Raw genomic sequence first — 16,600 nt, forward strand, 5'->3', positions numbered from 1 at the left:
CTAGGAAAGTTTTCAGATACCTGTATATAAAGAATGTTGACACGAAATGGAGAAAGCGAACTAGAAAATTGACAAGCAAATATCTGGACAGCAGTAAGGGGCAAATCAGCAATTATCGGTTAAGAGAAAGGTTAAAGGAACAGAGAGAGCTTTGTGGAAAACAGGGATGCTGACGAAATCGGCACTAGAAACGTACCAGACCTTTAAACAGGAAATTGTCAAAGAAAATATCTATGATAATTGTAGGGGAAGTTCTTTGTTGTTTGAGGCCAGGACTGGAGTTTTGCGGACTAAGACGTATAGAGTCAGGTACCAGGAGATAGACACTTTGTGCATTGCGTGCGGAGAGGAGGAGGAAACAGCTGACACTTGATACTTTTCTGTAAAGGAGCTTCACCCTACAGTGGAAGGCAGCGGGGCTGACTTACCCAAGGCATTGGGGTTTAGGGATAGTGAAGGGAAAGTGGATTTTAAGAGGTTAGAAGTAACCAAGCGAAGGTTATCTGATTGGTGGCTAAAAGCAAGACAGGAGTAAAATTTCAAAAGACATGGCTAGGTGGCTTGAGCCACCACCCGATGTAAAGGGTTCAGCCGTATCCATCCATCCACCCATCCATCCATCCATCCATCCATCCATCCATCCATCCATCCATCCATCCATCCATCCATCCATCCATCCATCCATCCATCCATCCATCCATCCATCCATCCATCCATCCATCCATCCATCCATCCATCCATCCATCCATCCATCCATCCATCCATCCATCCATCCATCCATCCATCCATCCAGCGGTGGCTGCTCCCGCGTCATAGTGCGGTGACGTCACGCGTCGGAGGAGAAATCGTGGAGAGGCCTTAAAAGTCTAGGTGGTGTTGGCACCGTGCGGAGCCTCTCCTTTTTAGCCGTCGGCTGTCTTTGCACGTCTGTCTTCTGCATCGCCCGCCGCATTCCCCACCACCCTCTTCGCCGATATGTCTGGGTCGATAAATTTGAAGGCAGGCAAAAATGTCTTGGGCACTGGTCGCCGGGTTAGTTCTTTTCAGCAATGCCTGGGCTTCCCGTGTGCGGCCCTTGACACGCTGCTACCAGCCATCCTGGGAATTAGAGGAAAGGAGGAGGACCCAGAGCATGGTGGTAGAGGCTCTGGGAAAACATTTATTTTCAAGTTGGCTGCGTGCCGACGATTCAAATTGAACAACGCAGCTTGGCAAGCTGCTGTGGCATGGCTAAGGCATCCATAGAGTGCTTAACGGAGCTGTCCTCCTAGCTGTGAACTGATCAGTCATATCTGAAGTAATCGTTGCATTCCTCTTGCAAGAGGACTCTTGCTTTGCATCAAATTCCTCGTCCAGCTGTTGCACGATGACATCACGATGCGTCGAGACTGCAAAGAGATGCCTGATGTCATGACGAGCCTAAATATGGCCGTCACAGGGCATAAACAGAAATGAATAAATAAGAATGAATTTTGTGAGGCACAGTTTGCTTGAAGACACTGGCAGCACATTTTACAGGATTATTTTTAAGCACAACGATTAATTGCACAAAGTGAAATTTAATTTGCGTTGTACCAAATGGTTGATTTTTAGTTTAATGCGCCGTGTCGCACCTCGAGTAAAGATATTCAATGTGACAAAAACAAATTAATGTAATATTGAAAGGAAATTTACGTATTATTTTGTTTTAATGTCATAAGTACGAATCTCTAGACTGGAAGCTCATTTTTTTTCAGGTAAAGATGCACAGATTGTTGCATTTCCTCCACAAGGATGTTGAAAACGTTTCTTTTGACGTTGTTCAAAACAACAATGTTCAAAACCTTTGTTCAAAACAAGTTTTGAAGAAAGGTTGTTTATTTGTATGGTGTTAAAAATAAATGCGCTTAACGGAGGAAACTCTATTCAGGACACCTTCGTTTTTTTTTGTTGATCCAACAGTTTATCTTAGTCGCTTCGAATGCATGTAATATGAGATTCGAAACTTACTTGAAAACCACACAAAAACCCCTGTCTGACAATCCAGAGTAATGCCTTCTTTTTCATTCGGAGAAAAATTGGGCAAAAGCTTGAACGAGAAATTGCGGAATTTTCATTTCACCTGCAAGTGTGGAAGCCAAAGAGAAACAGTGCCCAAATAGCACACAGATCCTTACCGACTGGTCTGCAGTGGAACACTAAGCAGTTCTGATTTCTATCTTATATACGCGGTACATGACAAACGTATTCCTGAATGAATCGGATGTCAGGTCACATGAAATCAAACCCGCTGTTCGACAAAGTAGTGAATGTTTGGTAAATTCATCGCACCGAAGACGAAAAATAAAGTTCTTACCATTCGGGCAGATTTGTACTGCCTGCTAGACACAATAAAGCAGCATGTAGTCAAAGTAGCACTTACTCCCAACAGCACATTCATTTCCAAAAGTATCTCAAGATAAAAGAATTTTAGTACTAACAAATAAGATATTCAAGGCCAAGATAGTGAACCGTGTCGGAGCTCTCATGTAGTGTCAGATGTGGCTTTTTGCTTGCGCAGACTACGAACGGGGCCAGCTCAAGTGTGCATGCTTTTTCATCGCGCTGGTTGCGCGGTTGAGCGGCGCCGTGCTAGCCAAGAGAAGACCCGTCCAGTCAGGAATGTGTTGTGGCGATGCATCGCGCTGTGGCAAGTGGCAGGGGAGGCGACGGGGGGGAGGTGGCTGCAGAGAGGAGAGGCATTATCCTTTATACAGCTTTTGTGGTCGCAAGAAAAACATTCCTGCTGAAAGGCGCAGAAAGGAAGCTCTGGGGGGGGGGGGGGGTGCACGTAGGCATGAACGGCGAAGAGCAAATAACCAAGGACCTGAGCAAGCGCTGTAGCTCTCAAAAAATTACGCAACAGAGCATTCAAGTGCACAAAAAACAACTATTTGCTACATTATGATTTGCAGAAAAGGAAGAAAAAAGCCAATCGGAAAACACAGAGAAAGACGCGACTGCAGGGAATGACGTACGGAAGCGTAGGAATCACTTGTCGCGTGACCGCGTGCGTTTTTGAAGCAGCAGCCTAGTATTTCGCGCGTGCGCAACTGATAATTGTAAATTACGAAGCCACTGCTTCGTTCCTTGACGTTGCTAAAATTGCGCACAAAGTCGGTTTAGGGAATGTGCTTGCACTAAGTTATTACGTTTGATTTGGGATCTGCATTAAGCAGGTACCCGCTGCGCAGTGTGGCATTGAATTCTCTAGAGTGCAGCAAAAAAGCACTTTGTAAGTAAAAAAAAATTAAGAAATGGAAAGTAGAATTTCGAAGGTCGTTCGTTTCTTCGAGGAAGGTTTACGAACCCTTCCTCTAGTGTCGTTCGGCGTGGAAGATGGACAGGAGGCGAGCTTGTAGATGACAGCGGGGCATATATTTACAGCATACATATACAGAGAGTAAAGCTGGAACAAGCAGAACTGAATTTACAAAAGAACAAACTTTGCGCTACTTTACTCATCGACCGGGCAGGTTAGAGCCCAAGTAGCATCACGTTACATGCTAAGCATGGAGCCCCAGCTCAGACTGGACTGGAATGCATCCGTTTACATGCGCTTTTAAGCACTTCAATAACAAAGGACTAAGGGCGGTCTTTTTCAGTGGCCCGCCCTAAGCATCAATTCTCCAATCAAGAATAACATGAGAGATAGGGACAACCCATTGGGTTGGGCTTAGCCTCGAACCCAGGGTCTTGTTAACAACAAAAACTAAATAAAAAACAATTACGCCACCACTCTCTCTCTCAAGTGAGAGTATCCACACGCTCTCCCTTCGGAGCTAATCCATGCCTCAGGCATACCGCCACCCATCATCGGTCCGCGTCGCCCGTCAGCAACAGAGAAGGGGGCGAAAGGGCCCACGATGCTGCCGCGCTACCGATGGTGGGACACAGCAAATAAGCATGAAGGGGTTTGTCTGTCGCTCCGGGAAACCAGATTGAGGATCGCCCCGGTCTTCCCACATTCTTGGTGAGCACTGCCTGTCCGCCATGACAGGGGTCCGTCGCGACCCTCCTGGGAATACGCTTTTGTTCACGAGGCCGGGCGGGACGCTGCGGTTGCCTTCCCGGCGAAGCCCACGTCGTTAGGGGGAGGGGGGTTCGTGCGTCAAGCGACCGTACCGTTTTCGTTCCCCGTACGCACTCGGGGGCTCTCGCTTATACTGGGGAGCGGTTTCCGCGTGTGCCGGCGTCCCACTTCCTGCAAAGGTATGCAGCTGGAAAAGAGGGGCGGCCTTACATGGAAGTTATTTGTTTTTGTTTAGAAGGATGCGCCTTTAGGCTGGTTTTCAGATACTCGCGCAAGCAGAGCCTGCAAAAATGCTTTCAAATACATAAATTCGATTACAAATAGGAAGGTTATTATGCCCAAGAATCGGACAAAGGCAACAACATGAGCTCTGTCTGAGCACTTCTAAAAAAAAAAGAATACATATTGCTGACCAGCGGCTTGGCTAAGCCATACAAAATTACAAGAATTATTACCACTGGGTCATGCCAGCGCGCATTAGTTAATTACTAAATTTACGGGACCTTTTAAATGAAATTTGAGTAGTTAGTTGTGGCCGGTTTTAGTTGCCCCGTATTAACGAAAAAATTCTATAGATCTGTAGTTGTGGTCTGGATGGTGTTGTCGTCGGTCTTATGCGACAGACTGGTTCCTGTGTGGTGGAATATGCACAGTCCACTGGCCACCACCGAAGTCGTCACGTCATTGTACCACTCAAAATCAGAGAACGGACAGAAAAAAGCTCGACGGCAGCAGCACCATTGCAATACACCGACCGAATGCGTTTGGAATGCTTCCGAATGCGTTTAGAAATTGTTGTGAAGCACCTTAGAACTCCGTTTGATCCGAATGCTATTCAAAGTGTCGAATACCATTTGACTCAAATGCCACTTAAAAGTCCGTGTAGCATGAGTATGATGATAGAAAATTGCAGTTGTACTAACAGAGTAATAGCACAGCGCTACTTCTCCAATACTGCTCAAATGCTATGATGTGTTCTAGGAACATGTGTTTTGATCTCTAGGATCAACGTAAAACATCCATTTAGGCCAAGTGTACATGCCAATTATAGTTAAACTGAGATGAGACAGGCCTATACAGACCTCGAAAGCGTTAGAGAGAGCTCAAGTAAGTTATTACGGATTCGAACAATTATAAACTGTCTCTATGTTGTGGCAATATTGAACGTTGCCATGTCGTTTTAGCAGATGGCACAAGGTTGTCCAGCGTAGTGTACTTATAACACTGGATGAGTGATGGCAGGGCTAGGCCAATATCGACAGCTTTCTAGAGTAGCATAGCCAATTCTGGCAAACAGTGGGGACTCGTTCTAACATGCCCCATGATAGGCATGATTTGATGATGGCAGAGCCAGTACTGGGAAAGCGACGGAGAACGAGGGCCATCATTGGATGTGTTAGTGAGTGGTGCCGCCAATATCAGATGCTTATTGGGAACTCTGGGACTAATTAGAGCCATGTTTGCGAAAAGATTGCCAATATTGGCCCGCTGTAATGTGCTACATGGTGAATTGTCTACTGACGTTGCTTTGCGCTTGTACGTTTATGTATGCTGCCGGGGGTTCCAATATTTTTTCTACGCTGCCATCTATGCCGGATAGAGGCTATAAGGTCAAAACGTACTGGTGAGGAAACTTAAGAAGGGGGGACGCCAACAAAAAGTAAAACAAAAAAATGGCTGTGGTGTAGCTCTGGTTAAACCTGGAGTGACGCGATAGCTACACCTGAGCGAGTGGAACTCGCTCAGTCGAATTGCAAAGTCAGTCTTTCGCCGCTCCGTTTCGCTGGGCGTTCTTTCTTCATCTTCGGCCCACTTGACACGGCGCGTGCGCACAGCTGTGGCAGCTCGGTTTCGCCGGTGCGCAGCGCCGCCCGCAGCAGCAGCTGCTCTGCACCACGTGACCAACCATGTGACAAGGCGTGGCCACGGTTGGCTCGCCGAAGGCACGAAGAGGTGGCGTAGTGTAGCTATCGCTATAAAAGCAAACGACGTTTCGGCTCCAGTGCGGCAGCCTTGTTGGCTTAGGTAGTGCACCGGGATTAAATACGCTTGAAAAGAGGGCACACGGAGTGTGCCTATACAGGGGTTAGATTACAAGTGTTGCGATTTAGGGGCGATTAGTCGTTTGAACGAAGAATTATTCGAGGTGAAGGCGACACAACAGATTCTTTTAAGTTGCCAGCACGTGTGCCCTACCCCAGTTGATTTCGTGGCCGGTTGATACGGAGCGTTCGGCGATAGCTTTAGAGTTCCCTTTTCGGTTTTTAACATCATTGCAATGTTTTTATAGGCGCTTCTAAAACCACGAGTCTCACGCAGACGCTGTCACAACCCGAACACTGGATGCTGTAAACAACGCCAAGGTACTTTTCTTTGGGGACAGCTTCTTTGACGTGGCAACGTGAGCCTGGAATGTGCGCTCAAAGCGCGCCAAGGCTTGACTTAAGCCCCAACTCGATGGGCACATCCTACGCTTACGCGCAGAGCGCCTGTGCGCCCAGAGCCGCATCGCGACGGGCGTCGCAAGTGGTGTGCATCTCGATAGCCTGTCGCTGACTCGCGCTCGTGCGCGCACTAGCACGTTGTTGCTAGACCTCATAGACTGGAACTGGCCGAAAGAATTAGACTGCCACTTGAAATCTTTAGATTTTGAAAGTAGCAAGGTAAGTTATGAATATATAAACTGAACTGCAGTTTTAATAGTAGCTTTTCATGCAAACAGGCACGTATTTTTGTGCAGTTTTCTCAGGTCTTTATTATAACCAACAGTATCATCACCATAGCATTGCATGGACGGCATTTCCCGCCAGCTCGTCACCCGCAAACGCTTGTCAGCTCGTCAGCATTGCGAGCATTGTCGGTGTTGCTCATACTTGTGCCGCAATCATGCCAGCAGTGTGCGCAACGAAGCAACGAAATGGACTTGCACTGCGTCTGATTCAAACAGTACTTGCTCTCATTCTGAGAAGGAGGCGGGCCAGCGGAGACGGCCACGCTGGTGGGTTCAGCCCGTGTTTGCGGTGCGCAAGGAAGAAGGCCTCCACCACACAGCGGTAAGTTGTTTCGGTTCTTTCAGAGTACAGCGTCAGTGTGGAGTTGAGCTGCAGTAATGTTCCATCAGAATGGAATACTACACACACAGAAGCTAGAAAACTTCAGGCGCTCTTTGGCGCCGACTGTCGTTCATTCGTTTCGCTTTGGACTGCGCGGAGCTGCGCGGATGCCGTAAACTCCGATGTTCTCTGTCGCCAATAAAGGGCACATAAATTACAAAAGAATTTCACGACATATTACTCGATCATTCGCATGTTCCGAGTAAGCGTGGTTTTCGAAAAAAACACAGTGGCTACACACTGTGGGCTCAGGTGATCATCATTATTACAAAGCAGTGCCGGGAGAATCGGTGGCAGTGAAAATTTGGGTGCTTCTGCGCTGCTCTCGCAGAAGCGCAGCGCCTACGTCTCGGAGATCCAACTAAGGCTGGCGAAGTAAGAGAGCTGCGTCAACCTTTACAAGATCCAGCTGTGAACACCACGTTAAAACCTCACCTGGTTTAAATGATACGCGCATAACACTTCTTATTTCACTCTAAGAAACACCCCGCAATAGCTGCGCTGTAATAACGCAGCAACAAGTATTGTAATCAAGCTGTCTGGTTTTTGCTGATTAGCGTAATAGTTTGCATATTTTCTCAAAAATTGCGCCGCATGCGGGAAGGAGACCATGATCTGTCCTACAAGTTTTTCCGGATGACCCCACAGCTATTTGATGAAGTGCTCGGATTGGTTTTCCCAGACCTCACAAGGCAGCACGTTGTGAGAGAGTCCCTGGAGCCTGGCGAACGACTGGCAATAGCATTATGGTTTGTGTTACTTGAGTTTCCTTTGCTAGACGTGTCGTTTCGGCAAATAGTGATCTGTTAGTGTGGTGAGACGGACGTTTGTACCCTTTTAGCCCCTTAAAGGTCCTCTAAAAACAATAAGAAAGAAATGGATCAATGAGGGAGGCTGTACCAGCAGAGTTTTCCTTAGTTCAGGCAATAAGAGTGTCACATATATTAGGGAGCCTAAATTAAATTTGAAAGGAAAAAGGTGTGAAGAAGACGACACAAATTAACGGAAGAATAAAGAAGAGGAAGAAGAAGCATTCGTTGAGGTGCAGAGAGATGATTGGTGGAGAAGCATTCGGTGAGGTGGACAGAGATGATTGGTGGAGAAAAGAAGACGACGACAAGGCTTACTTGGACTAACACCGAGGCTATAAAAGGGCGAGTGAGAGCGAGTCACGGGGGGGGGGGGGGGACAGCAGAGAAGCGGAGGCTCCGGCAGGTCAGGGACACATCTGCTGGAAGAGAGCGATGCCGGCTACTGCTCCGTTGAGCTCGCATTCTACGGCTTCGCATCGTGGAACTCCTGCCGTGCCTGAGCCCGTTCCGGGGAGTCAACAGAGGACGCTACCACCTGCTACGGCCAGGGGTATCTCCAGCGCTGTTGCCACCCATCCGGGGGGTGCCCCCAACGCCAACAATTCCGGCATCATCTCTACGGGCGCTTGGACCTTGAGCTTGTACGGCGCAGCCAACGACGCCAGCCCGAGCACGTCGAACACCACCAGCGACGCCAGCCCAAGCACAACGAACGCCGCCTCGACGCCGCCTACTGGATCCATACAACGGCGCAGCCACACCGAACCAACCGTGAGCATGAACGCCGACAACGAATAGTAGAACGCTAGTAGTAGACGCTGGTAGTAGTGTGCCCGGGTCGTGTGTATTTATAGTCTTCGTGCTTTGTGTTAGTTTTGTTAGTTTTGTGTTCTAGTGTGTGTGCCACGTAAGGTGGATTAAATGTGCGTTTGTGTGGGTACACCCGTCGCCTAGTCCATTCTTTCAGTCCGAGTGTTCTCCGGAGAGATCCGTGTCAAAGATAAGTGGCGAGCCTGCCAGGATACATTTCCTTTTTCTTTTTTGCTCTGTCTCGGATTTTTCCTATCTCTCGACGGCAGAAAGTATGGACTTGGCAAAAATCTTAGAGCTGGCGCTCAAGCTAGGTTTAAGCAAGGAAGAGGCGATGCGTCTCTGACGAGGAGAAAGAAGAGGCAAAAAGGCAGAGAGAGGAAAGGGCGAAAGCACGCGCAGACGCTCGTGAAGCAGAAGAGCGCGAGGCGAAAAGAGCTCGCGAGGCAGAGAGAAGAGCTCGCGAGGCGGAAGAGCGAGAAGAGAAAAGAGCTCGCGAGGGAGAGAGAAGAGCTCGCGAGGCAGAAGAATCGGAGAAAAGAAGGATAGAACGGGAGAAGGAGCTTATTTTGAGGAAACAGGCGCATGTCGCGGGAGGATATGAGGAGATCACGGACAATGATCACCGTTCCTTAGCGGGTACAGAATCTCCCAGACTAGCCAGAGTTTGCCCAAGGAAGCTGATGGCTCCTTTTGATGACAATAGAGATGATTTGGATGCATATCTGCAACGATTCGAGCAGATAGCTTTGGGGCAAGGCTGGGAGCGCAGTGAATGGGCCACGGCATTAAGCATGTATTTAGTTGGAGAGGCGCTGAATGTGTTTGGAAGGATGCCCGCTGCTGATTCCATGGACTCCGAGAAAGTCAAAAAGGCACTCTTTCAAAGATTCAGGCTTACGGCAGAAAGTTTTCGTCAGAGATTTCGCACCGCGAAATCTGAGGATTCGGAAACCGCTAAGCAGTTTTCCTGCAGGCTGTCCAAATATTTTGATAGGTGGCTTGATATGTCAAACAGAAAAGAGTTTAGAAGGGGTGCGTGACAAGCTGGTCACAGGGCAATTTCTAGCATGTTGCAGCTCAAAGCTGGCGCTATTCCTGAAGGAAAGAAAGTTGTGTTCATTAGAAGAGTTCCCCGACACTGCAGACCAATTCCTCGAGGCTCAAGGGCTAAGAAATTTGAGTAAGGCAAAGGAGGAAACCCAAAAGGTCCTAGAGACAGATGCGGCAAAACCAAGAGCTTATGGCGGTCCGTCTAAGGTGCCAGTAAGGTGTTTTCTCTGCGGCAAGGTGGGACACCGTGCAGCTGACTGTCGAACTAGTAGTGCTGCTCAGAAAACACAGGTTGTGTGTCAAGGTTGTAAGAGGAGGGGCCATACTCTGGATGACTGCCGATACAGAACGCAGGACCAAGCTGCATGCGTTGTCGACTCAAGGGTAGAACTTGTCACGCCACCCGAAGTTCCACAGCTGAAAGGAGAGCAAACGCCGCTGGATAATGAGGCAGTGAGTGGAACACCCAATTCGAAAGCAGCAATGCCAGTGGTGGTTGGGCAAATAGGGGACATTCCTATATTGGTGCTTAGAGACAGCGGAGCTAATACAGTCTTGGTTCGTAGAAGCCTGGTGAAGGACGAGGATCTTACAGGGGAAGCGTCGGCCGTCACTCTGGTAGACAGCACAATAAGGTACTTTCCTGAAGCCAAAATTTTAGTGTCCACGCCATATTATACAGGGAAGGTAGTGGCAAAATGAGTAGACCAACCCATCGACGATCTCATCTTGGGGAACATTACGTGTGCAAGAGGTGTCGAAGACCCCGATCCCGAGTGGAGGATGCTCGACGTTGAAGAACATCCAAAGGAGGAAAGGCCTGCGACAGCTCAGACGGGTGCAGTCAGTTTCTCGTCGGCAGTGGAGACAAGAGCTCAAGCGACAGCCCGAGCAATGCAGCGTCCGCTCTCTACTCCTAGTGCGATGTGCTTGAGCGTAACACCGGGAGAAATTGCAATTAGGCAAAGAGAAGACCCTAGCCTGAAGACCTGCTTCGAAAGAGTCGGGGAAAAAGTGAAAAGAAAGAAGAGTCGCACGTCCTTCGAATATCAATTGGTAAATGGTCTTCTGCACAGGGAATGCATACTTAGTTCAAGAAGGCGGGTCCAATAGCTGGTGTTACCGAGAGATATGCGAGAGACCGTGCTACGCTTCGGACATGACGCCATTATGGCCGGACACCAGGGTGTTCAAAAAACGGTGTCTAGGATCACCGAGGAGTTCTTTTGGCCGGGGGTTCAGAGTGACGTTAAGCGCTTTATTCGCTCATGTGATGTGTGCCAGCGCACAGTTCCGAAGGGAAGAGTTGGTCCCGTACCTCTGGGAAAGATGCCAGCCATAGACCTACCGTTTCAGCAAGTTGGAATTCACATTGCAGAGCCAATCTCTCCAATATCCGCCAAAGGCAATAGATATGTGCTTACTCTAGTTGACGTGGCCACTCGTTATCCTGACGCTATTCCACTGAGAACTATTGACAGTATCCAAGTGGCGGAGGGTCTTGTGGAAATGTTTTCACGTTATGGGTTCCCGAGGGAAATTTTGAGTGACCGGGGCTCGAACTTCACATCGGAACTAATGAAGGAGGTTAACCGCCTTTTGTCAGTAAGGCAGTTACTGACGACGCCTTACCATCCCATGTGTGATAGGCTTGTAGAGCGTTTCAACGGCCCCCTCAAAAACATGATCAAGAAAATGTTCCAGGAGAGACCTACTGATTGGGATAGATATCTCCCAGCTCTTTTGTTCGCTTACCGCGAAGTACCACAAACGAGTCTTGGTTTCTCGCCCTTTGAGATGTTGTATGGGAGAACCGTTAGAAGTCCACTTGCAATATTCAAGGAGTGTTGGACTAATAAAGAAATTGCATCACATCTCAAGACCACATACACATACGTGTTTGAGTTGCGGGATAGGTTGAAGGAAAAATGCAGGGATGTTATGAAAAGAAAGCAATTAACAGAAATCTGAATCCGGGCGACAGGGTTCTTGTGTTGCTACCCATGGATCATGATAAGTTAATGATGCAATGGAAAGGCCCGTACCTTGTGACACGGAAGAAAAAGGATATCGATTATGAGGTATTGATAGATGGCCCTAAGAGGGTTTTCCATGTAAACATGTTGAAGAAATACGAAGAAGGAGGTCACGTACGGCGGTACGCCCCCAAGGCAACTTATTCGGTAGTGGCCGAGGAGACAGGTGATGCTGCGGAGGTGTCCACGTTCAGTGGGAAGAAAAACGCAGGAGGGGATGAGGTACTGAAGAAGCCCAATTTGAATGCAGACAGAGGATTACAGCCCTACTCCAAATCAAGAGGGAGAATTTTTGGGATGGGCTAAGCCAAATTGAGGTTATTTATCACAAATTAGACTTGTATAGAGATAGATCTAACTGGTCAGTTCTGGGTGTGTCTGGGATATAGCATGTTGTTGCTGTGTTAATGTGTCTGGGATTTACCTTGTTGTTCTTGCTATTGTTGGTGTTATGTGATCATACAAGGGAGCGTGTTGTGGACATGAACATGTTTATTAAGGACTCTGTACGGAAAACGGCAGTGGTGTGATAGTGTTCTGAAAACGCATTTCGGTGTGCTGTGTTAGTGGTGTGCGTTTGGTGTGTGCTGGACATCTTCGGTGTGTTGAGTGCTGGGTCCAGAATCGTCACAGAAGATAGTCGGTTGGCTGGATGGCTTGAAGATGAGGATGACGTGAGCAGTTTTTTCATGGAAAAACTCTTGAGAGAGGGGGCTCTTGTCATATATATTAAGGAGCCTAAATTACATTTTAAAGGAAAATGGTGTGAAGAAGACGACGCAAATAATTGAAGAATAAAGACGAGGAAGAAGCATTCGTTGAGGTGGAGAGAGATGATTGGTGGAGAAGAGAAGAAGACGACGACAAGGCTTACGTGGACTAACACCGATGCTATAAAAGGGCGAGTGAGAGCGAGGCACGGGGGGAACAGCAGAGAAGCGGAGGCTCCGGCAGGTCAGGGATACATCGGCTGGAATAGAGCGACGCCGGCTACTGCTCCGTTGAGCTCACATTCTACGGCTTCGCATCGTGGACTTCCTGCCGTGCCTGAGCCCGTTCCGGGGAGTCAACAGAGGACGCCACCACCTGCTACGGCCAGGGGTGTCTCCAGCGCTGTTGCCACCCAACCGGGTGGTGACCCAACGCCAACAACTCCGGCATCATCTCCACGGGCGCTTGGACCTGGAGCTTGTACGACCCAACCAGCGACGCCAGCCCGAGCACGTCGAACACCGCCAGCGACACCAGCCCAAGCACGGCGAACGCCGCCTCGACGCCGCCTACTGGATCCATACAACGCCGCAGCCACACCGAACCAACCGTGAGCGTGAACGCCGACCACGAATAGTAGAACGCTAGTAGTAGACGCTGGCAGCAGTGTGCCCGGGTCGTTTGTATTTATAGTCTTTGTGCTTTGCGGTAGTTTTGTGTTCTAGTGTGTGTGCCACGTAGGGTGTATTAAATGTGCGTTTGTGTGGGTGCACCCGTCGCCTAGTCCATTCTTTCAGTCCGAGTGTTCTCCGGAGAGATCCGTGGCAGAGATAGGTTGCTAGGTGCTGAAAAAGTTTTGAAAATTGGAAAACAAAACAGTCTTGCCCAAGGGTGCAAAAGCACCAAGGCACAGTTAAAGGAAACAGGAAAGAAAATGCAATAACTAAGACATGGCAAGAAGGGCTGGGAACTTTTAACAAGGAAGGCTGATGACACTGGAAGGCCAGGATGCAGCAGCTGGAAACTGAAAAGGCGGAAAACAACAGAGGAAGAAAAAGCCCAGAAATGTAGGAATATGACAACAGTAATAGGACGTTACTGTACATAAACGCTGAAATGACTAAAAAGCAGTGTAAAGAGGTGTACACACTGCAGGCAGGAGAGCTGAGATGTAAACAAATGATAAAAGTGTTGAGAATGCAGGAAAATGGATACCTCAGCAGTAAAAAAAAGAAGAAACAGACATACTTTACAGGCAAAACGGCAATTGTCTTTACACAAAAAGTAATGGCTTGAACAGTGCAGTGTTGAGAAAAAGCAAACGTGCATAGCACACTATAGCACTCTGGCGTTTTTCCGAGGAGCAAAATAATGGTAAAAATAAAATAACAAAGAGGTGAGAGCAACTTTTATGACGAAGGGGAAAAAAGGAATAGTCATGCAGTTTTACACAGTGCTGTCATGTTGGTCGTTGTGGAGTTCGCTGACCTTTCCGCGAACTCGTTGATATTTTGTCCGCAGGGAAGGCTGCTCCAGTGGGGCCGGAAGTCCCCAACAAAGGGGCCCGTCCCGTCCCTGCCTCCCCTTTGTGCGGCCGACGTCCTCGTTTACGCCGCGCCGTCACGGGCATAGCCCGTCTTAAGAGGCCTGAAGCCAACGAGGTTTCGAGGGCGCACGAGATACGGCTGAGTATTAGCCGGGTGACCGGAAACCCACTATTCCTGTAACGACTGTCTACTTCCCTTAACGACTGTCTTTTCTTTGTTGCTGTCAACAACCTGAGTCATCGCCTCGTCGGCACATGTTTCTAGCGTCTGTGGTGCCGTGGGTGGCGTGGGGAACGGAAGTCGCATTTGTGTTGTTTGTCTATTTGATTGCAACCTCTCCTTTCCCAAATGTTTAATCAGTACTTTTTCCCCAATCTCTGATCAGTGGGCGGACCTTGTTTTCCTTTCCCTAACCACTGATTGGCGAGATGGGTCGTTTGTTATCTTATTGGTTGCTGTCCCCGCTAAGGGCGGAGACAGAGGGTTTAAAACCAAGCGCTCTGGGTTGAGCGGGGGCTGAATTCGTCTGATCCACGATTTAGTCATGTAAATAGTTTTCTCCTTGCTTTGTTTCTTCTCGTTTTTTTTACCTATGTTGTAAATAAATAGTTAACCTTCTCTTTTCCTTGAGTAATGTGAATGTTTGCGAGTAGAACCACTGGGTCATCAAGAAACCCCGATTTCATCATCAAGTAGTTTCCTCACATCGCCACCGGAAGGGGGAAATTCAACTGGCGCAGTCGACACAGGATCGCAAATTCTTTCTACTCAAGGCATTGGATGGAAGGTGAGAAGAACAAGACGGTGGACAAGCTGTTTGTCCTAAAGGAGAAAACGTGAAGCTGCGTCGCAAGACTGACGTCGAAAGCTTCGGGATCACGGGTCGAGTTCGAGAGGACGTCGGAGGCTCAAGTCAGCTAGGAGCTGATGGAGCCGGGCAACAACAAGCCATCGAGGGTTCGAGTCAGCGAGCTGCTGAAAAGAACCAGGCGTCCACATCGAACGGGTTCGAGTCAGCGAGCTGCTGAAAAGTAACCAGGCGACCAAGTCAAGCCAGTCAAACGAGGCAGAAGTCAGCGAGCTGCTGAGAGATCCAGAGCTCAAGTCGTCCGCATCGAGGAGCCTGTCGTCATCACTGAGGACGACGAGATCACCGGGGCAGAGAGCAACCAGTAAGGTAGGAGACCTTTCTGCTCTCTCCGAATTCACCATGTCGGTGAGTGTTTAGTGCTAGAAACGATAGCACGGAAAACGGAGATGGCTGCCGTATGGTATGATCAGGAGGGCAGGATGCGACGTGTTGAGCAGGAGGAGGCTGAACAGCTGAGTGAAATTGAAAATTTGAAACTCCAAATTGAACTAGAAAAGAAAATCTTGCACAGATGCAATTGAAATTAAGGTAGGGGACGAAAGTGGATAGCGAGGTCTTATTCGTAGCAGTTCAATGTTATACCTGCATGAAATTTGGACACTCGATGATTGACTGCCCGAATTCAAAGCAAAAAAGATGTTCCCGCGGTGAGGACAGATGTGTGCAAACTAGTAGCTCACGTAGAGATACTGGCGCCTGATAAGCTACATTCCCAGTCGGAGATGACTGTTAATAAGGTCAGTCAACCAGACGGGACAGAGGATCTGGCATGCGGAGACTTGCATACCGAAGGTGAGAGTTCTGAAACCTGTGTGGATTCAGGGACTGAAATAACGTTACCAGGTGAACAAATTCAGTCACTTTCTAGGGGTGAGTGCTCTGAAGAAACAAAACAGGAAGGTGCGGTTCTCCAGGTAGCGGACACTAATCTGACGTGTGTGACGATGACTACAGCTTTGACAGCTGCAGCGGTTAGACAGCAGGGCCTAACCTTGTGTGTCGTGCCAGAAGAGAGAGGCATAGGAGTGTTAGTCACTCCTGTGACGAACATGCTGTCAGATCAACCCAATATAGACCAAACCCAGGAGACACTTCAGTGTATTGCTCGCGAACAAGAGTTCAGCATCGCGCCCCAGCCAGTGTGCGTTAACTCTGACGCAGCATCAAGGGTCGAGGACGGGGAGAAGGCGGACCTGATTGTGAGAACGCTCTTTGCAGTCGATAGTAATCTAGCCGCCAAAGATGAGTTGTTTTGCCAGCCGGTGCTGACACTGTGCGCGCTGACAGATCTAGCTGAAGGTGTAGGGCAGCTAGTAACATCGGAAACACACTCGCTACTAGAGCAGCCAGAAAGGGACCAGCCAGATGAAAAACATCAGAGCTCAGATTTCGATGAGCGTTTCAGAATCTCGCACGAATCTGTTCGAGACAGACTCGAGGCTTCAGTGGAGCTTCAGGCAAATCCGGAAGCTGCAAATGTTTCTGCATCAGATTGGGAGCTGACAGGGACAGCTGCAAAGAGTTTCGCAGCGCATAGGAAACTGGTGGATGCGGGCAATGCCTCCATTCCTGTAGGTTTCCACATGGAGCAACCTG

This window comes from Amblyomma americanum, chromosome 6, assembly GCF_052857255.1.
Source record: "Amblyomma americanum isolate KBUSLIRL-KWMA chromosome 6, ASM5285725v1, whole genome shotgun sequence".
Taxonomy (NCBI): domain Eukaryota; kingdom Metazoa; phylum Arthropoda; class Arachnida; order Ixodida; family Ixodidae; genus Amblyomma; species Amblyomma americanum.